The sequence below is a fragment of the Ambystoma mexicanum genome, unplaced genomic scaffold (assembly GCF_040938575.1).
Source record: "Ambystoma mexicanum isolate Mex_15411 unplaced genomic scaffold, UKY_AmexF1_1 Mex_scaf46, whole genome shotgun sequence".
Lineage (NCBI taxonomy): Eukaryota > Metazoa > Chordata > Amphibia > Caudata > Ambystomatidae > Ambystoma > Ambystoma mexicanum.
In genome coordinates this window covers 1011772-1027247 of record NW_027182462.1, presented here as the reverse complement: position 1 = coordinate 1027247, position 15476 = coordinate 1011772, and the positions used below count along the sequence as shown (strand labels likewise).

The window sequence follows — 15476 nt, the reverse complement described above, 5'->3', positions numbered from 1 at the left end:
AACCTTCAACTCCTAATTCTCATGGCTCCCAGAAGCCCTAGCCCATATGCAAATGAGGCGAGTTCCTATCAGCATCCTTGTTCTGCTTGATTTTATCAAAGTGACTGCCTGATTAGTGAAAGGGTATTTATTCTCAGAGGTTTGCTTCAAAGGCGATAATGCAGTAAATAGACAACATTATTCTTTGTAAGTTGATATTGTCTCCTGGATCCTACTCCAGTAACCCTTTTTCTACCTTTACAAATGTCTTCCGTAAGTGGTGCTCAGCAGAAAATGGAGTATAATAACAGTTGACATTTTTTATTTTCTGTTCTATTTTCAAAAACCCTCCGTAGCTGTATTTAAAGCGCAAACACCCCATAAATAACTTGCTATGAGTATTCCATGTCTAAAAGGCAGAGGAGCTGTCATACAACATTAACTGACAATCAAGGAAACCTTGAGGTGAACCAAAAAATGTCCAGAACATTTATTGGTTCAATAATTCAGTTTTGAGGTGAATTAGTAAAAAGTTCCAAAGTTGCTCTAGGTGAGGCTTGAACTCACAACCTCGGCATTGCTCACTGCATGTACTGCTGTATAAGTACCGCGCGCTAACCGATTGCGCCACTGGAGCTGCTGTGTTTTGGTTTTCGACATGAAACTACACCCACAAACACACACACAAGTGTACAAAAGCACCCACAAGCTCTGGCATTGTCTTTTTAGCTGACACCAAATTATGGGTGCCTTGTAGTGCCCATATTGTGCCACTGGAGCTTACCTTTTAGCCTGATATACACTTTGCCACTGATGTTCAGCCAATGGTGCAGTCAAATGTCCCTTCTACATTTTTGTCATGCTGCAGGCAGTGCCACTGGAGCCAGCATGATGCTCTTCCTCATATTCAACACGTGTCAATTGAAACACCTCCCAATGTCATCTTGGCGATGCCTATAAACACCCCAGGACTTTGATGAATTTTTCTCAACAGCAAGTGAGGCAGTTTTCCTGCAAACGGCTGGATGTACCTCAACAAGGAACGCATTGTGGTTCTATTTTGAAGATGTTTGTGTTATTACCTGTAAAGACTTGAATGCCTAACATAATCCCTGTAGACGAGGTGGCCGAGTGGTTAAGGGGATAGACTGCTAATCTACTGTACACGCGTGGTTTCGAATCCCACCTTTGTCGATTTTAACTTTTGAAATCTTTTTTAAACATCTGCATTGCTCTAAGCACCATTGCCATTGGCTTTCAAAGAACATACAGACAAAAGTGAAAATATGCATGTTAGTTGATTAAGAAGGACACAAACAAGGTTGTCGTGTTACTGGCAGGAATGCAATCTGCTGTGCTTGACTACCCTTTGAGCCAGAATCCGGATAGAAATTTAAAAAAGCAAAGGTAATATCCATATTGTCTCTCTGCTGCCATGTACATGTTTTTTTCAACTTTCACGCATCACATCTCCTCATTAGTCACCCTAAAATTGCACGGAATACGCACAAATTAGCTGCTCCTCAAAAAATCGGCCAGAAAAAAACAGGTCAAATCACAATCATATACATACATTCTCACACACCCTTCAAATATGTCTACCCAGTAAACATCATGTTGTGTGCTCGTTGTGTTGCTGTTATGCGTCGTAACCTGAGGGGCTCTGTAGCTCAGTGGCAGAGCACTGGTCTTGTCGATCCTCATCAGGGCCTCCAAATGGTAATTTTCTTGAACATTGTTGAATAGGAACTGATATTGCACATTGTACCTGTGCAACCTTTTACCAATGGATTCGGGCCTATAACAAAGCCACAAGCGCAAGGTGTCTGAATAGTCTGTGGGGAAGGTCGGCTTTCTGGACCTAATTTCTTCAAGAAAAAGACCTTGATAATCTTGTGATGACAGATGATCACGGTGAAGCCCTTACTCTATTGAACAGTACAGCGGTTCTGGGTTGCACGCCTTTCTCTATTTTCAGGGACGTTGATGTGGCAAAATTTAATTGGAAAAGGGTTATTGCCATCACTCACTATTTAAATTCAATGACATCACAGGAAGCAGCAGCATCTGAACTTTGATCTTGGCTGGAAACGTTGAATGATGCCAAACACTGGGAAACTGGAGCTTGCGTTATGCTGGTTTTACTACTAATGGTGTGCCATACGGAAGCTCAAGCACCTTCCTCTGGATTAGTGTTGTGAACCCTCCAGGAGCTCTTGTTATATTTTTCTGAACTTCAACTTGATGTGTTTATCTATCAATGGCCGGGTAAGGAAGAACGAGTCAACGATCTTGTTTCTATTATGACAAACATGATCTATTTTTCACTGACTTTGCACCACCATTGTTTTATCTCTTCTTTAAGCATGGGACTCGAGCACCGTTCCCAAACAGACGAGGTGGCCGAGTGGTTAAGGCGATGGACTGCTAATCCATTGTGCTCTGCACGCGTGGGTTCGAATCCCACCTTCGTCGTATTTTTTCTTTATAGTCTGCATTTAAACATAGACCAAAGTCTTTCAACCTCCCTGTGAAAGACAGGAATGAGTACAGATATGGAAATAGAGATGTAAAAATAAGTTCATTGGTGCAGGCGGAGAATGAAATTAGTCAAAGACTTTCCTCGTAGGTTTCCATTCTTTACTATTATAGGAGCCAAAATCAGCGCAGTTAGTAAACTCCCAAGCTTACATCCCAAATTCTTTTTTCTTTTAGTTGTCTGCCTTTTACATGTTCCTTTTGCCATCATTCTGACCTGCTATCTAAACTCATGAACCTGTTCAGCATCCTACTCAATACATACATACCCGTAAAAGTACATACTCAAACGCATACCGACAATGTATCACCAACATAAGCACACACGCTTTCGCAAATCAGATGTATGATGACGTACTGAACACATGCAGAGATATACAGCCATTTTTACACAACCAGAAATTCATATACCTGGAGATCTACCTAGGTAAAACCCATGGTTTCTTTGCACTTTCTGTTGTTGGCTGTGAGCAAGCAGCAGGTGGCCTTGTAGCTCAGTGGCAGAGCACTGGTCTCGTAAACCAGGGGTCATGAGTTCAAACCTCATCAGGGCCTCGGGCGGATTATTTTCAAAAAGCACGGGGAAGAGAAGCCAGAGTTGCACCATCTACAGAGAACCTTTTATGACGGGATGCATCCTCATAATTGAAGTCTTCCACAGAAGGAGTGAAATAGAGTTCGAGAGGAAGGCCTAATGTTTTCAGGCAAAGACTGACAAAAACCTTGCAATGTCGCATGTAGCTGCTTTGGTGAAAAGACTGTTCAAGTTCACAATGCAACGGAGGGGTGTTCCCCATCTCCATACAATCATCTCTTTGATAATGTAAACGTGCCAGGCGTGTTGAAAGACAAAGACAGACACAACCGCACATACCAGTTGAAGAAAGACAGCCAGCAAACACATTTGTATAGAGGTAAGCAAGCCTCAATTAGAGATGTGAGTCCCTCCGTTTCTGCGGGAGTCCACAAGTTTAATAAAAAATGAACACATATCTTTCATGTTCTAATGATTACCAATCTTTCTGATTAGCTCTGCATAGCTCCAATGGCTATGTGTGTGTGTGTGTGTGTATGTGCCCGTGTGTGTAGGGGAAGGGGTCGGTAGATGTGTTCACGCAGAGCAAGTTGCATACATCGCCAACAGCCATTCTCTCCTGCTCCTGTGCATCCAGTTCGGAAGCGAACCCACCCAATTGTTCTATATGTCTGCTACCCTGACCGCATTCACACATCATTGGCTATTAGTATGCAGCTTGTGGGCGCTGTCAATGGGATATAAGCACCATTCCCCATGTCTGCAATAGCTAGACCAGATTCTGAGGTATAATGAGCAGGGGTCCAGGCACTTCGCCTGACAAACGCCGGGTTTAGCCCTGCCGGGCCTAGCCCTGAGGGGCCTAACTGGGCATGGCCCTGTGTAAGGTAGGGTGAGCAGGGGACCACTTGCAACTAACCTTCGGCACCAATCAGGCATGGAGAGGTCTGTGCAAATGCCCAGCCCTTTAGCAATCTCGATCTGCAAAACCTTCAACTCCTAATTCTCATGGCTCCCAGAAGCCCTAGCCCATATGCAAATGAGGCGAGTTCCTATCAGCATCCTTGTTCTGCTTGATTTTATCAAAGTGACTGCCTGATTAGTGAAAGGGTATTTATTCTCAGAGGTTTGCTTCAAAGGCGATAATGCAGTAAATAGACAACATTATTCTTTGTAAGTTGATATTGTCTCCTGGATCCTACTCCAGTAACCCTTTTTCTACCTTTACAAATGTCTTCCGTAAGTGGTGCTCAGCAGAAAATGGAGTATAATAACAGTTGACATTTTTTATTTTCTGTTCTATTTTCAAAAACCCTCCGTAGCTGTATTTAAAGCGCAAACACCCCATAAATAACTTGCAATGAGTATTCCATGTCTAAAAGGCAGAGGAGCTGTCATACAACATTAACTGACAATCAAGGAAACCTTGAGGTGAACCAAAAAATGTCCAGAACATTTATTGGTTCAATAATTCAGTTTTGAGGTGAATTAGTAAAAAGTTCCAAAGTTGCTCCAGGTGAGGCTTGAACTCACAACCTCGGCATTGCTCACTGCATGTACTGCTGTATAAGTACCGCGCGCTAACCGATTGCGCCACTGGAGCTGCTGTGTTTTGGTTTTCGACATGAAACTACACCCACAAACACACACACAAGTGTACAAAAGCACCCACAAGCTCTGGCATTGTCTTTTTAGCTGACACCAAATTATGGGTGCCTTGTAGTGCCCATATTGTGCCACTGGAGCTTACCTTTTAGCCTGATATACACTTTGCCACTGATGTTCAGCCAATGGTGCAGTCAAATGTCCCTTCTACATTTTTGTCATGCTGCAGGCAGTGCCACTGGAGCCAGCATGATGCTCTTCCTCATATTCAACACGTGTCAATTGAAACACCTCCCAATGTCATCTTGGCGATGCCTATAAACACCCCAGGACTTTGATGAATTTTTCTCAACAGCAAGTGAGGCAGTTTTCCTGCAAACGGCTGGATGTACCTCAACAAGGAACGCATTGTGGTTCTATTTTGAAGATGTTTGTGTTATTACCTGTAAAGACTTGAATGCCTAACATAATCCCTGTAGACGAGGTGGCCGAGTAGTTAAGGAGATAGACTGCTAATCTACTGTACACGCGTGGTTTCGAATCCCACCTTTGTCGATTTTAACTTTTGAAATCTTTTTTAAACATCTGCATTGCTCTAAGCACCATTGCCATTGGCTTTCAAAGAACATACAGACAAAAGTGAAAATATGCATGTTAGTTGATTAAGAAGGACACAAACAAGGTTGTCGTGTTACTGGCAGGAATGCAATCTGCTGTGCTTGACTACCCTTTGAGCCAGAATCCGGATAGAAATTTAAAAAAGCAAAGGTAATATCCATATTGTCTCTCTGCTGCCATGTACATGTTTTTTTCAACTTTCACGCATCACATCTCCTCATTAGTCACCCTAAAATTGCACGGAATACGCACAAATTAGCTGCTCCTCAAAAAATCGGCCAGAAAAAAACAGGTCAAATCACAATCATATACATACATTCTCACACACCCTTCAAATATGTCTACCCAGTAAACATCATGTTGTGTGCTCGTTGTGTTGCTGTTATGCGTCGTAACCTGAGGGGCTCTGTAGCTCAGTGGCAGAGCACTGGTCTTGTAAACCAGGGGTGAGTTCGATCCTCATCAGGGCCTCCAAATGGTAATTTTCTTGAACATTGTTGAATAGGAACTGATATTGCACATTGTACCTGTGCAACCTTTTACCAATGGATTCGGGCCTATAACAAAGCCACAAGCGCAAGGTGTCTGAATAGTCTGTGGGGAAGGTCGGCTTTCTGGACCTAATTTCTTCAAGAAAAAGACCTTGATAATCTTGTGATGACAGATGCAGATGATCACGGTGAAGCCCTTACTCTATTGAACAGTACAGCGGTTCTGGGTTGCACGCCTTTCTCTATTTTCAGGGACGTTGATGTGGCAAAATTTAATTGGAAAAGGGTTATTGCCATCACTCACTATTTAAATTCAATGACATCACAGGAAGCAGCAGCATCTGAACTTTGATCTTGGCTGGAAACGTTGAATGATGCCAAACACTGGGAAACTGGAGCTTGCGTTATGCTGGTTTTACTACTAATGGTGTGCCATACGGAAGCTCAAGCACCTTCCTCTGGATTAGTGTTGTGAACCCTCCAGGAGCTCTTGTTATATTTTTCTGAACTTCAACTTGATGTGTTTATCTATCAATGGCCGGGTAAGGAAGAACGAGTCAACGATCTTGTTTCTATTATGACAAACATGATCTATTTTTCACTGACTTTGCACCACCATTGTTTTATCTCTTCTTTAAGCATGGGACTCGAGCACCGTTCCCAAACAGACGAGGTGGCCGAGTGGTTAAGGCGATGGACTGCTAATCCATTGTGCTCTGCACGCGTGGGTTCGAATCCCACCTTCGTCGTATTTTTTCTTTATAGTCTGCATTTAAACATAGACCAAAGTCTTTCAACCTCCCTGTGAAAGACAGGAATGAGTACAGATATGGAAATAGAGATGTAAAAATAAGTTCATTGGTGCAGGCGGAGAATGAAATTAGTCAAAGACTTTCCTCGTAGGTTTCCATTCTTTACTATTATAGGAGCCAAAATCAGCGCAGTTAGTAAACTCCCAAGCTTACATCCCAAATTCTTTTTTCTTTTAGTTGTCTGCCTTTTACATGTTCCTTTTGCCATCATTCTGACCTGCTATCTAAACTCATGAACCTGTTCAGCATCCTACTCAATACATACATACCCGTAAAAGTACATACTCAAACGCATACCGACAATGTATCACCAACATAAGCACACACGCTTTCGCAAATCAGATGTATGATGACGTACTGAACACATGCAGAGATATACAGCCATTTTTACACAACCAGAAATTCATATACCTGGAGATCTACCTAGGTAAAACCCATGGTTTCTTTGCACTTTCTGTTGTTGGCTGTGAGCAAGCAGCAGGTGGCCTTGTAGCTCAGTGGCAGAGCACTGGTCTCGTAAACCAGGGGTCATGAGTTCAAACCTCATCCGGGCCTCGGGCGGATTATTTTCAAAAAGCACGGGGAAGAGAAGCCAGAGTTGCACCATCTACAGAGAACCTTTTATGACGGGATGCATCCTCATAATTGAAGTCTTCCACAGAAGGAGTGAAATAGAGTTCGAGAGGAAGGCCTAATGTTTTCAGGCAAAGACTGACAAAAACCTTGCAATGTCGCATGTAGCTGCTTTGGTGAAAAGACTGTTCAAGTTCACAATGCAACGGAGGGGTGTTCCCCATCTCCATACAATCATCTCTTTGATAATGTAAACGTGCCAGGCGTGTTGAAAGACAAAGACAGACACAACCGCACATACCAGTTGAAGAAAGACAGCCAGCAAACACATTTGTATAGAGGTAAGCAAGCCTCAATTAGAGATGTGAGTCCCTCCGTTTCTGCGGGAGTCCACAAGTTTAATAAAAAATGAACACATATCTTTCATGTTCTAATGATTACCAATCTTTCTGATTAGCTCTGCATAGCTCCAATGGCTATGTGTGTGTGTGTGTGTGTATGTGCCCGTGTGTGTAGGGGAAGGGGTCGGTAGATGTGTTCACGCAGAGCAAGTTGCATACATCGCCAACAGCCATTCTCTCCTGCTCCTGTGCATCCAGTTCGGAAGCGAACCCACCCAATTGTTCTATATGTCTGCTACCCTGACCGCATTCACACATCATTGGCTATTAGTATGCAGCTTGTGGGCGCTGTCAATGGGATATAAGCACCATTCCCCATGTCTGCAATAGCTAGACCAGATTCTGAGGTATAATGAGCAGGGGTCCAGGCACTTCGCCTGACAAACGCCGGGCTTAGCCCTGCCGGGCCTAGCCCTGAGGGGCCTAACTGGGCATGGCCCTGTGTAAGGTAGGGTGAGCAGGGGACCACTTGCAACTAACCTTCGGCACCAATCAGGCATGGAGAGGTCTGTGCAAATGCCCAGCCCTTTAGCAATCTCGATCTGCAAAACCTTCAACTCCTAATTCTCATGGCTCCCAGAAGCCCTAGCCCATATGCAAATGAGGCGAGTTCCTATCAGCATCCTTGTTCTGCTTGATTTTATCAAAGTGACTGCCTGATTAGTGAAAGGGTATTTATTCTCAGAGGTTTGCTTCAAAGGCGATAATGCAGTAAATAGACAACATTATTCTTTGTAAGTTGATATTGTCTCCTGGATCCTACTCCAGTAACCCTTTTTCTACCTTTACAAATGTCTTCCGTAAGTGGTGCTCAGCAGAAAATGGAGTATAATAACAGTTGACATTTTTTATTTTCTGTTCTATTTTCAAAAACCCTCCGTAGCTGTATTTAAAGCGCAAACACCCCATAAATAACTTGCAATGAGTATTCCATGTCTAAAAGGCAGAGGAGCTGTCATACAACATTAACTGACAATCAAGGAAACCTTGAGGTGAACCAAAAAATGTCCAGAACATTTATTGGTTCAATAATTCAGTTTTGAGGTGAATTAGTAAAAAGTTCCAAAGTTGCTCCAGGTGAGGCTTGAACTCACAACCTCGGCATTGCTCACTGCATGTACTGCTGTATAAGTACCGCGCGCTAACCGATTGCGCCACTGGAGCTGCTGTGTTTTGGTTTTCGACATGAAACTACACCCACAAACACACACACAAGTGTACAAAAGCACCCACAAGCTCTGGCATTGTCTTTTTAGCTGACACCAAATTATGGGTGCCTTGTAGTGCCCATATTGTGCCACTGGAGCTTACCTTTTAGCCTGATATACACTTTGCCACTGATGTTCAGCCAATGGTGCAGTCAAATGTCCCTTCTACATTTTTGTCATGCTGCAGGCAGTGCCACTGGAGCCAGCATGATGCTCTTCCTCATATTCAACACGTGTCAATTGAAACACCTCCCAATGTCATCTTGGCGATGCCTATAAACACCCCAGGACTTTGATGAATTTTTCTCAACAGCAAGTGAGGCAGTTTTCCTGCAAACGGCTGGATGTACCTCAACAAGGAACGCATTGTGGTTCTATTTTGAAGATGTTTGTGTTATTACCTGTAAAGACTTGAATGCCTAACATAATCCCTGTAGACGAGGTGGCCGAGTAGTTAAGGAGATAGACTGCTAATCTACTGTACACGCGTGGTTTCGAATCCCACCTTTGTCGATTTTAACTTTTGAAATCTTTTTTAAACATCTGCATTGCTCTAAGCACCATTGCCATTGGCTTTCAAAGAACATACAGACAAAAGTGAAAATATGCATGTTAGTTGATTAAGAAGGACACAAACAAGGTTGTCGTGTTACTGGCAGGAATGCAATCTGCTGTGCTTGACTACCCTTTGAGCCAGAATCCGGATAGAAATTTAAAAAAGCAAAGGTAATATCCATATTGTCTCTCTGCTGCCATGTACATGTTTTTTTCAACTTTCACGCATCACATCTCCTCATTAGTCACCCTAAAATTGCACGGAATACGCACAAATTAGCTGCTCCTCAAAAAATCGGCCAGAAAAAAACAGGTCAAATCACAATCATATACATACATTCTCACACACCCTTCAAATATGTCTACCCAGTAAACATCATGTTGTGTGCTCGTTGTGTTGCTGTTATGCGTCGTAACGTGAGGGGCTCTGTAGCTCAGTGGCAGAGCACTGGTCTTGTAAACCAGGGGTCGTGAGTTCGATCCTCATCAGGCCCTCCAAATGGTAATTTTCTTGAACATTGTTGAATAGGAACTGATATTGCACATTGTACCTGTGCAACCTTTTACCAATGGATTCGGGCCTATAACAAAGCCACAAGCGCAAGGTGTCTGAATAGTCTGTGGGGAAGGTCGGCTTTCTGGACCTAATTTCTTCAAGAAAAAGACCTTGATAATCTTGTGATGACAGATGCAGATGATCACGGTGAAGCCCTTACTCTATTGAACAGTACAGCGGTTCTGGGTTGCACGCCTTTCTCTATTTTCAGGGACGTTGATGTGGCAAAATTTAATTGGAAAAGGGTTATTGCCATCACTCACTATTTAAATTCAATGACATCACAGGAAGCAGCAGCATCTGAACTTTGATCTTGGCTGGAAACGTTGAATGATGCCAAACACTGGGAAACTGGAGCTTGCGTTATGCTGGTTTTACTACTAATGGTGTGCCATACGGAAGCTCAAGCACCTTCCTCTGGATTAGTGTTGTGAACCCTCCAGGAGCTCTTGTTATATTTTTCTGAACTTCAACTTGATGTGTTTATCTATCAATGGCCGGGTAAGGAAGAACGAGTCAACGATCTTGTTTCTATTATGACAAACATGATCTATTTTTCACTGACTTTGCACCACCATTGTTTTATCTCTTCTTTAAGCATGGGACTCGAGCACCGTTCCCAAACAGACGAGGTGGCCGAGTGGTTAAGGCGATGGACTGCTAATCCATTGTGCTCTGCACGCGTGGGTTCGAATCCCACCTTCGTCGTATTTTTTCTTTATAGTCTGCATTTAAACATAGACCAAAGTCTTTCAACCTCCCTGTGAAAGACAGGAATGAGTACAGATATGGAAATAGAGATGTAAAAATAAGTTCATTGGTGCAGGCGGAGAATGAAATTAGTCAAAGACTTTCCTCGTAGGTTTCCATTCTTTACTATTATAGGAGCCAAAATCAGCGCAGTTAGTAAACTCCCAAGCTTACATCCCAAATTCTTTTTTCTTTTAGTTGTCTGCCTTTTACATGTTCCTTTTGCCATCATTCTGACCTGCTATCTAAACTCATGAACCTGTTCAGCATCCTACTCAATACATACATACCCGTAAAAGTACATACTCAAACGCATACCGACAATGTATCACCAACATAAGCACACACGCTTTCGCAAATCAGATGTATGATGACGTACTGAACACATGCAGAGATATACAGCCATTTTTACACAACCAGAAATTCATATACCTGGAGATCTACCTAGGTAAAACCCATGGTTTCTTTGCACTTTCTGTTGTTGGCTGTGAGCAAGCAGCAGGTGGCCTTGTAGCTCAGTGGCAGAGCACTGGTCTCGTAAACCAGGGGTCATGAGTTCAAACCTCATCCGGGCCTCGGGCGGATTATTTTCAAAAAGCACGGGGAAGAGAAGCCAGAGTTGCACCATCTACAGAGAACCTTTTATGACGGGATGCATCCTCATAATTGAAGTCTTCCACAGAAGGAGTGAAATAGAGTTCGAGAGGAAGGCCTAATGTTTTCAGGCAAAGACTGACAAAAACCTTGCAATGTCGCATGTAGCTGCTTTGGTGAAAAGACTGTTCAAGTTCACAATGCAACGGAGGGGTGTTCCCCATCTCCATACAATCATCTCTTTGATAATGTAAACGTGCCAGGCGTGTTGAAAGACAAAGACAGACACAACCGCACATACCAGTTGAAGAAAGACAGCCAGCAAACACATTTGTATAGAGGTAAGCAAGCCTCAATTAGAGATGTGAGTCCCTCCGTTTCTGCGGGAGTCCACAAGTTTAATAAAAAATGAACACATATCTTTCATGTTCTAATGATTACCAATCTTTCTGATTAGCTCTGCATAGCTCCAATGGCTATGTGTGTGTGTGTGTGTGTATGTGCCCGTGTGTGTAGGGGAAGGGGTCGGTAGATGTGTTCACGCAGAGCAAGTTGCATACATCGCCAACAGCCATTCTCTCCTGCTCCTGTGCATCCAGTTCGGAAGCGAACCCACCCAATTGTTCTATATGTCTGCTACCCTGACCGCATTCACACATCATTGGCTATTAGTATGCAGCTTGTGGGCGCTGTCAATGGGATATAAGCACCATTCCCCATGTCTGCAATAGCTAGACCAGATTCTGAGGTATGATGAGCAGGGGTCCAGGCACTTCGCCTGACGAACGCCTGACAAACGCCGGGCTTAGCCCTGCCGGGCCTAGCCCTGAGGGGCCTAACTGGGCATGGCCCTGTGTAAGGTAGGGTGAGCAGGGGACCACTTGCAACTAACCTTCGGCACCAATCAGGCATGGAGAGGTCTGTGCAAATGCCCAGCCCTTTAGCAATCTCGATCTGCAAAACCTTCAACTCCTAATTCTCATGGCTCCCAGAAGCCCTAGCCCATATGCAAATGAGGCGAGTTCCTATCAGCATCCTTGTTCTGCTTGATTTTATCAAAGTGACTGCCTGATTAGTGAAAGGGTATTTATTCTCAGAGGTTTGCTTCAAAGGCGATAATGCAGTAAATAGACAACATTATTCTTTGTAAGTTGATATTGTCTCCTGGATCCTACTCCAGTAACCCTTTTTCTACCTTTACAAATGTCTTCCGTAAGTGGTGCTCAGCAGAAAATGGAGTATAATAACAGTTGACATTTTTTATTTTCTGTTCTATTTTCAAAAACCCTCCGTAGCTGTATTTAAAGCGCAAACACCCCATAAATAACTTGCAATGAGTATTCCATGTCTAAAAGGCAGAGGAGCTGTCATACAACATTAACTGACAATCAAGGAAACCTTGAGGTGAACCAAAAAATGTCCAGAACATTTATTGGTTCAATAATTCAGTTTTGAGGTGAATTAGTAAAAAGTTCCAAAGTTGCTCCAGGTGAGGCTTGAACTCACAACCTCGGCATTGCTCACTGCATGTACTGCTGTATAAGTACCGCGCGCAAACCGATTGCGCCACTGGAGCTGCTGTGTTTTGGTTTTCGACATGAAACTACACCCACAAACACACACACAAGTGTACAAAAGCACCCACAAGCTCTGGCATTGTCTTTTTAGCTGACACCAAATTATGGGTGCCTTGTAGTGCCCATATTGTGCCACTGGAGCTTACCTTTTAGCCTGACATACACTTTGCCACTGATGTTCAGCCAATGGTGCAGTCAAATGTCCCTTCTACATTTTTGTCATGCTGCAGGCAGTGCCACTGGAGCCAGCATGATGCTCTTCCTCATATTCAACACGTGTCAATTGAAACACCTCCCAATGTCATCTTGGCGATGCCTATAAACACCCCAGGACTTTGATGAATTTTTCTCAACAGCAAGTGAGGCAGTTTTCCTGCAAACGGCTGGATGTACCTCAACAAGGAACGCATTGTGGTTCTATTTTGAAGATGTTTGTGTTATTACCTGTAAAGACTTGAATGCCTAACATAATCCCTGTAGACGAGGTGGCCGAGTGGTTAAGGCGATGGACTGCTAATCTACTGTACACGCGTGGTTTCGAATCCCACCTTTGTCGATTTTAACTTTTGAAATCTTTTTTAAACATCTGCATTGCTCTAAGCACCATTGCCATTGGCTTTCAAAGAACATACAGACAAAAGTGAAAATATGCATGTTAGTTGATTAAGAAGGACACAAACAAGGTTGTCGTGTTACTGGCAGGAATGCAATCTGCTGTGCTTGACTACCCTTTGAGCCAGAATCCGGATAGAAATTTAAAAAAGCAAAGGTAATATCCATATTGTCTCTCTGCTGCCATGTACATGTTTTTTTCAACTTTCACGCATCACATCTCCTCATTAGTCACCCTAAAATTGCACGGAATACGCACAAATTAGCTGCTCCTCAAAAAATCGGCCAGAAAAAAACAGGTCAAATCACAATCATATACATACATTCTCACACACCCTTCAAATATGTCTACCCAGTAAACATCATGTTGTGTGCTCGTTGTGTTGCTGTTATGCGTCGTAACGTGAGGGGCTCTGTAGCTCAGTGGCAGAGCACTGGTCTTGTAAACCAGGGGTCGTGAGTTCGATCCTCATCAGGCCCTCCAAATGGTAATTTTCTTGAACATTGTTGAATAGGAACTGATATTGCACATTGTACCTGTGCAACCTTTTACCAATGGATTCGGGCCTATAACAAAGCCACAAGCGCAAGGTGTCTGAATAGTCTGTGGGGAAGGTCGGCTTTCTGGACCTAATTTCTTCAAGAAAAAGACCTTGATAATCTTGTGATGACAGATGCAGATGATCACGGTGAAGCCCTTACTCTATTGAACAGTACAGCGGTTCTGGGTTGCACGCCTTTCTCTATTTTCAGGGACGTTGATGTGGCAAAATTTAATTGGAAAAGGGTTATTGCCATCACTCACTATTTAAATTCAATGACATCACAGGAAGCAGCAGCATCTGAACTTTGATCTTGGCTGGAAACGTTGAATGATGCCAAACACTGGGAAACTGGAGCTTGCGTTATGCTGGTTTTACTACTAATGGTGTGCCATACGGAAGCTCAAGCACCTTCCTCTGGATTAGTGTTGTGAACCCTCCAGGAGCTCTTGTTATATTTTTCTGAACTTCAACTTGATGTGTTTATCTATCAATGGCCGGGTAAGGAAGAACGAGTCAACGATCTTGTTTCTATTATGACAAACATGATCTATTTTTCACTGACTTTGCACCACCATTGTTTTATCTCTTCTTTAAGCATGGGACTCAAGCACCGTTCCCAAACAGACGAGGTGGCCGAGTGGTTAAGGCGATGGACTGCTAATCCATTGTGCTCTGCACGCGTGGGTTCGAATCCCACCTTCGTCGTATTTTTTCTTTATAGTCTGCATTTAAACATAGACCAAAGTCTTTCAACCTCCCTGTGAAAGACAGGAATGAGTACAGATATGGAAATAGAGATGTAAAAATAAGTTCATTGGTGCAGGCGGAGAATGAAATTAGTCAAAGACTTTCCTCGTAGGTTTCCATTCTTTACTATTATAGGAGCCAAAATCAGCGCAGTTAGTAAACTCCCAAGCTTACATCCCAAATTCTTTTTTCTTTTAGTTGTCTGCCTTTTACATGTTCCTTTTGCCATCATTCTGACCTGCTATCTAAACTCATGAACCTGTTCAGCATCCTACTCAATACATACATACCCGTAAAAGTACATACTCAAACGCATACCGACAATGTATCACCAACATAAGCACACACGCTTTCGCAAATCAGATGTATGATGACGTACTGAACACATGCAGAGATATACAGCCATTTTTACACAACCAGAAATTCATATACCTGGAGATCTACCTAGGTAAAACCCATGGTTTCTTTGCACTTTCTGTTGTTGGCTGTGAGCAAGCAGCAGGTGGCCTTGTAGCTCAGTGGCAGAGCACTGGTCTCGTAAACCAGGGGTCATGAGTTCAAACCTCATCAGGGCCTCGGGCGGATTATTTTCAAAAAGCACGGGGAAGAGAAGCCAGAGTTGCACCATCTACAGAGAACCTTTTATGACGGGATGCATCCTCATAATTGAAGTCTTCCACAGAAGGAGTGAAATAGAGTTCGAGAGGAAGGCCTAATGTTTTCAGGCAAAGACTGACAAAAACCTTGCAATGTCGCATGTAGCTGCTTTGGTGAAAAGAC

General features: G+C 43.2%; 16 non-coding genes across 16 annotated transcripts; 12 read left to right on the top strand and 4 right to left on the bottom strand.

Annotated features, from left to right (window-relative positions):
- Nucleotides 1–521: 521 nt before the first annotated feature.
- TRNAI-UAU (transfer RNA isoleucine (anticodon UAU)) lies at nucleotides 522–616 on the bottom strand. Its single transcript has 2 exons — nucleotides 579–616; nucleotides 522–557 (listed from the first exon to the last, which is right to left on the bottom strand). It is a non-coding gene; the product is annotated as a tRNA-Ile (tRNA).
- A 1756-nt stretch (nucleotides 617–2372) lies between these two features.
- On the top strand, nucleotides 2373–2454 carry TRNAS-GCU (transfer RNA serine (anticodon GCU)). The gene has a single exon. It is a non-coding gene; the product is annotated as a tRNA-Ser (tRNA).
- A 546-nt stretch (nucleotides 2455–3000) lies between these two features.
- Nucleotides 3001–3072, top strand: TRNAT-CGU (transfer RNA threonine (anticodon CGU)). Its single transcript has one exon. It is a non-coding gene; the product is annotated as a tRNA-Thr (tRNA).
- A 1488-nt stretch (nucleotides 3073–4560) lies between these two features.
- TRNAI-UAU (transfer RNA isoleucine (anticodon UAU)) lies at nucleotides 4561–4655 on the bottom strand. The gene is made up of 2 exons: nucleotides 4618–4655; nucleotides 4561–4596 (listed from the first exon to the last, which is right to left on the bottom strand). It is a non-coding gene; the product is annotated as a tRNA-Ile (tRNA).
- A 1022-nt stretch (nucleotides 4656–5677) lies between these two features.
- Nucleotides 5678–5746, top strand: TRNAT-UGU (transfer RNA threonine (anticodon UGU)). The gene has a single exon. It is a non-coding gene; the product is annotated as a tRNA-Thr (tRNA).
- A 687-nt stretch (nucleotides 5747–6433) lies between these two features.
- TRNAS-GCU (transfer RNA serine (anticodon GCU)) lies at nucleotides 6434–6515 on the top strand. Its single transcript has one exon. It is a non-coding gene; the product is annotated as a tRNA-Ser (tRNA).
- A 546-nt stretch (nucleotides 6516–7061) lies between these two features.
- On the top strand, nucleotides 7062–7133 carry TRNAT-CGU (transfer RNA threonine (anticodon CGU)). Its single transcript has one exon. It is a non-coding gene; the product is annotated as a tRNA-Thr (tRNA).
- A 1488-nt stretch (nucleotides 7134–8621) lies between these two features.
- Nucleotides 8622–8716, bottom strand: TRNAI-UAU (transfer RNA isoleucine (anticodon UAU)). Its single transcript has 2 exons — nucleotides 8679–8716; nucleotides 8622–8657 (listed from the first exon to the last, which is right to left on the bottom strand). It is a non-coding gene; the product is annotated as a tRNA-Ile (tRNA).
- Nucleotides 8717–9737: 1021 nt separating this feature from the next.
- TRNAT-UGU (transfer RNA threonine (anticodon UGU)) lies at nucleotides 9738–9810 on the top strand. Its single transcript has one exon. It is a non-coding gene; the product is annotated as a tRNA-Thr (tRNA).
- A 687-nt stretch (nucleotides 9811–10497) lies between these two features.
- On the top strand, nucleotides 10498–10579 carry TRNAS-GCU (transfer RNA serine (anticodon GCU)). Its single transcript has one exon. It is a non-coding gene; the product is annotated as a tRNA-Ser (tRNA).
- A 546-nt stretch (nucleotides 10580–11125) lies between these two features.
- TRNAT-CGU (transfer RNA threonine (anticodon CGU)) lies at nucleotides 11126–11197 on the top strand. Its single transcript has one exon. It is a non-coding gene; the product is annotated as a tRNA-Thr (tRNA).
- Nucleotides 11198–12696: 1499 nt separating this feature from the next.
- On the bottom strand, nucleotides 12697–12791 carry TRNAI-UAU (transfer RNA isoleucine (anticodon UAU)). The gene is made up of 2 exons: nucleotides 12754–12791; nucleotides 12697–12732 (listed from the first exon to the last, which is right to left on the bottom strand). It is a non-coding gene; the product is annotated as a tRNA-Ile (tRNA).
- A 480-nt stretch (nucleotides 12792–13271) lies between these two features.
- Nucleotides 13272–13348, top strand: TRNAS-GCU (transfer RNA serine (anticodon GCU)). Its single transcript has one exon. It is a non-coding gene; the product is annotated as a tRNA-Ser (tRNA).
- Nucleotides 13349–13812: 464 nt separating this feature from the next.
- On the top strand, nucleotides 13813–13885 carry TRNAT-UGU (transfer RNA threonine (anticodon UGU)). Its single transcript has one exon. It is a non-coding gene; the product is annotated as a tRNA-Thr (tRNA).
- A 687-nt stretch (nucleotides 13886–14572) lies between these two features.
- TRNAS-GCU (transfer RNA serine (anticodon GCU)) lies at nucleotides 14573–14654 on the top strand. Its single transcript has one exon. It is a non-coding gene; the product is annotated as a tRNA-Ser (tRNA).
- Nucleotides 14655–15200: 546 nt separating this feature from the next.
- Nucleotides 15201–15272, top strand: TRNAT-CGU (transfer RNA threonine (anticodon CGU)). The gene has a single exon. It is a non-coding gene; the product is annotated as a tRNA-Thr (tRNA).
- Nucleotides 15273–15476: the final 204 nt, after the last annotated feature.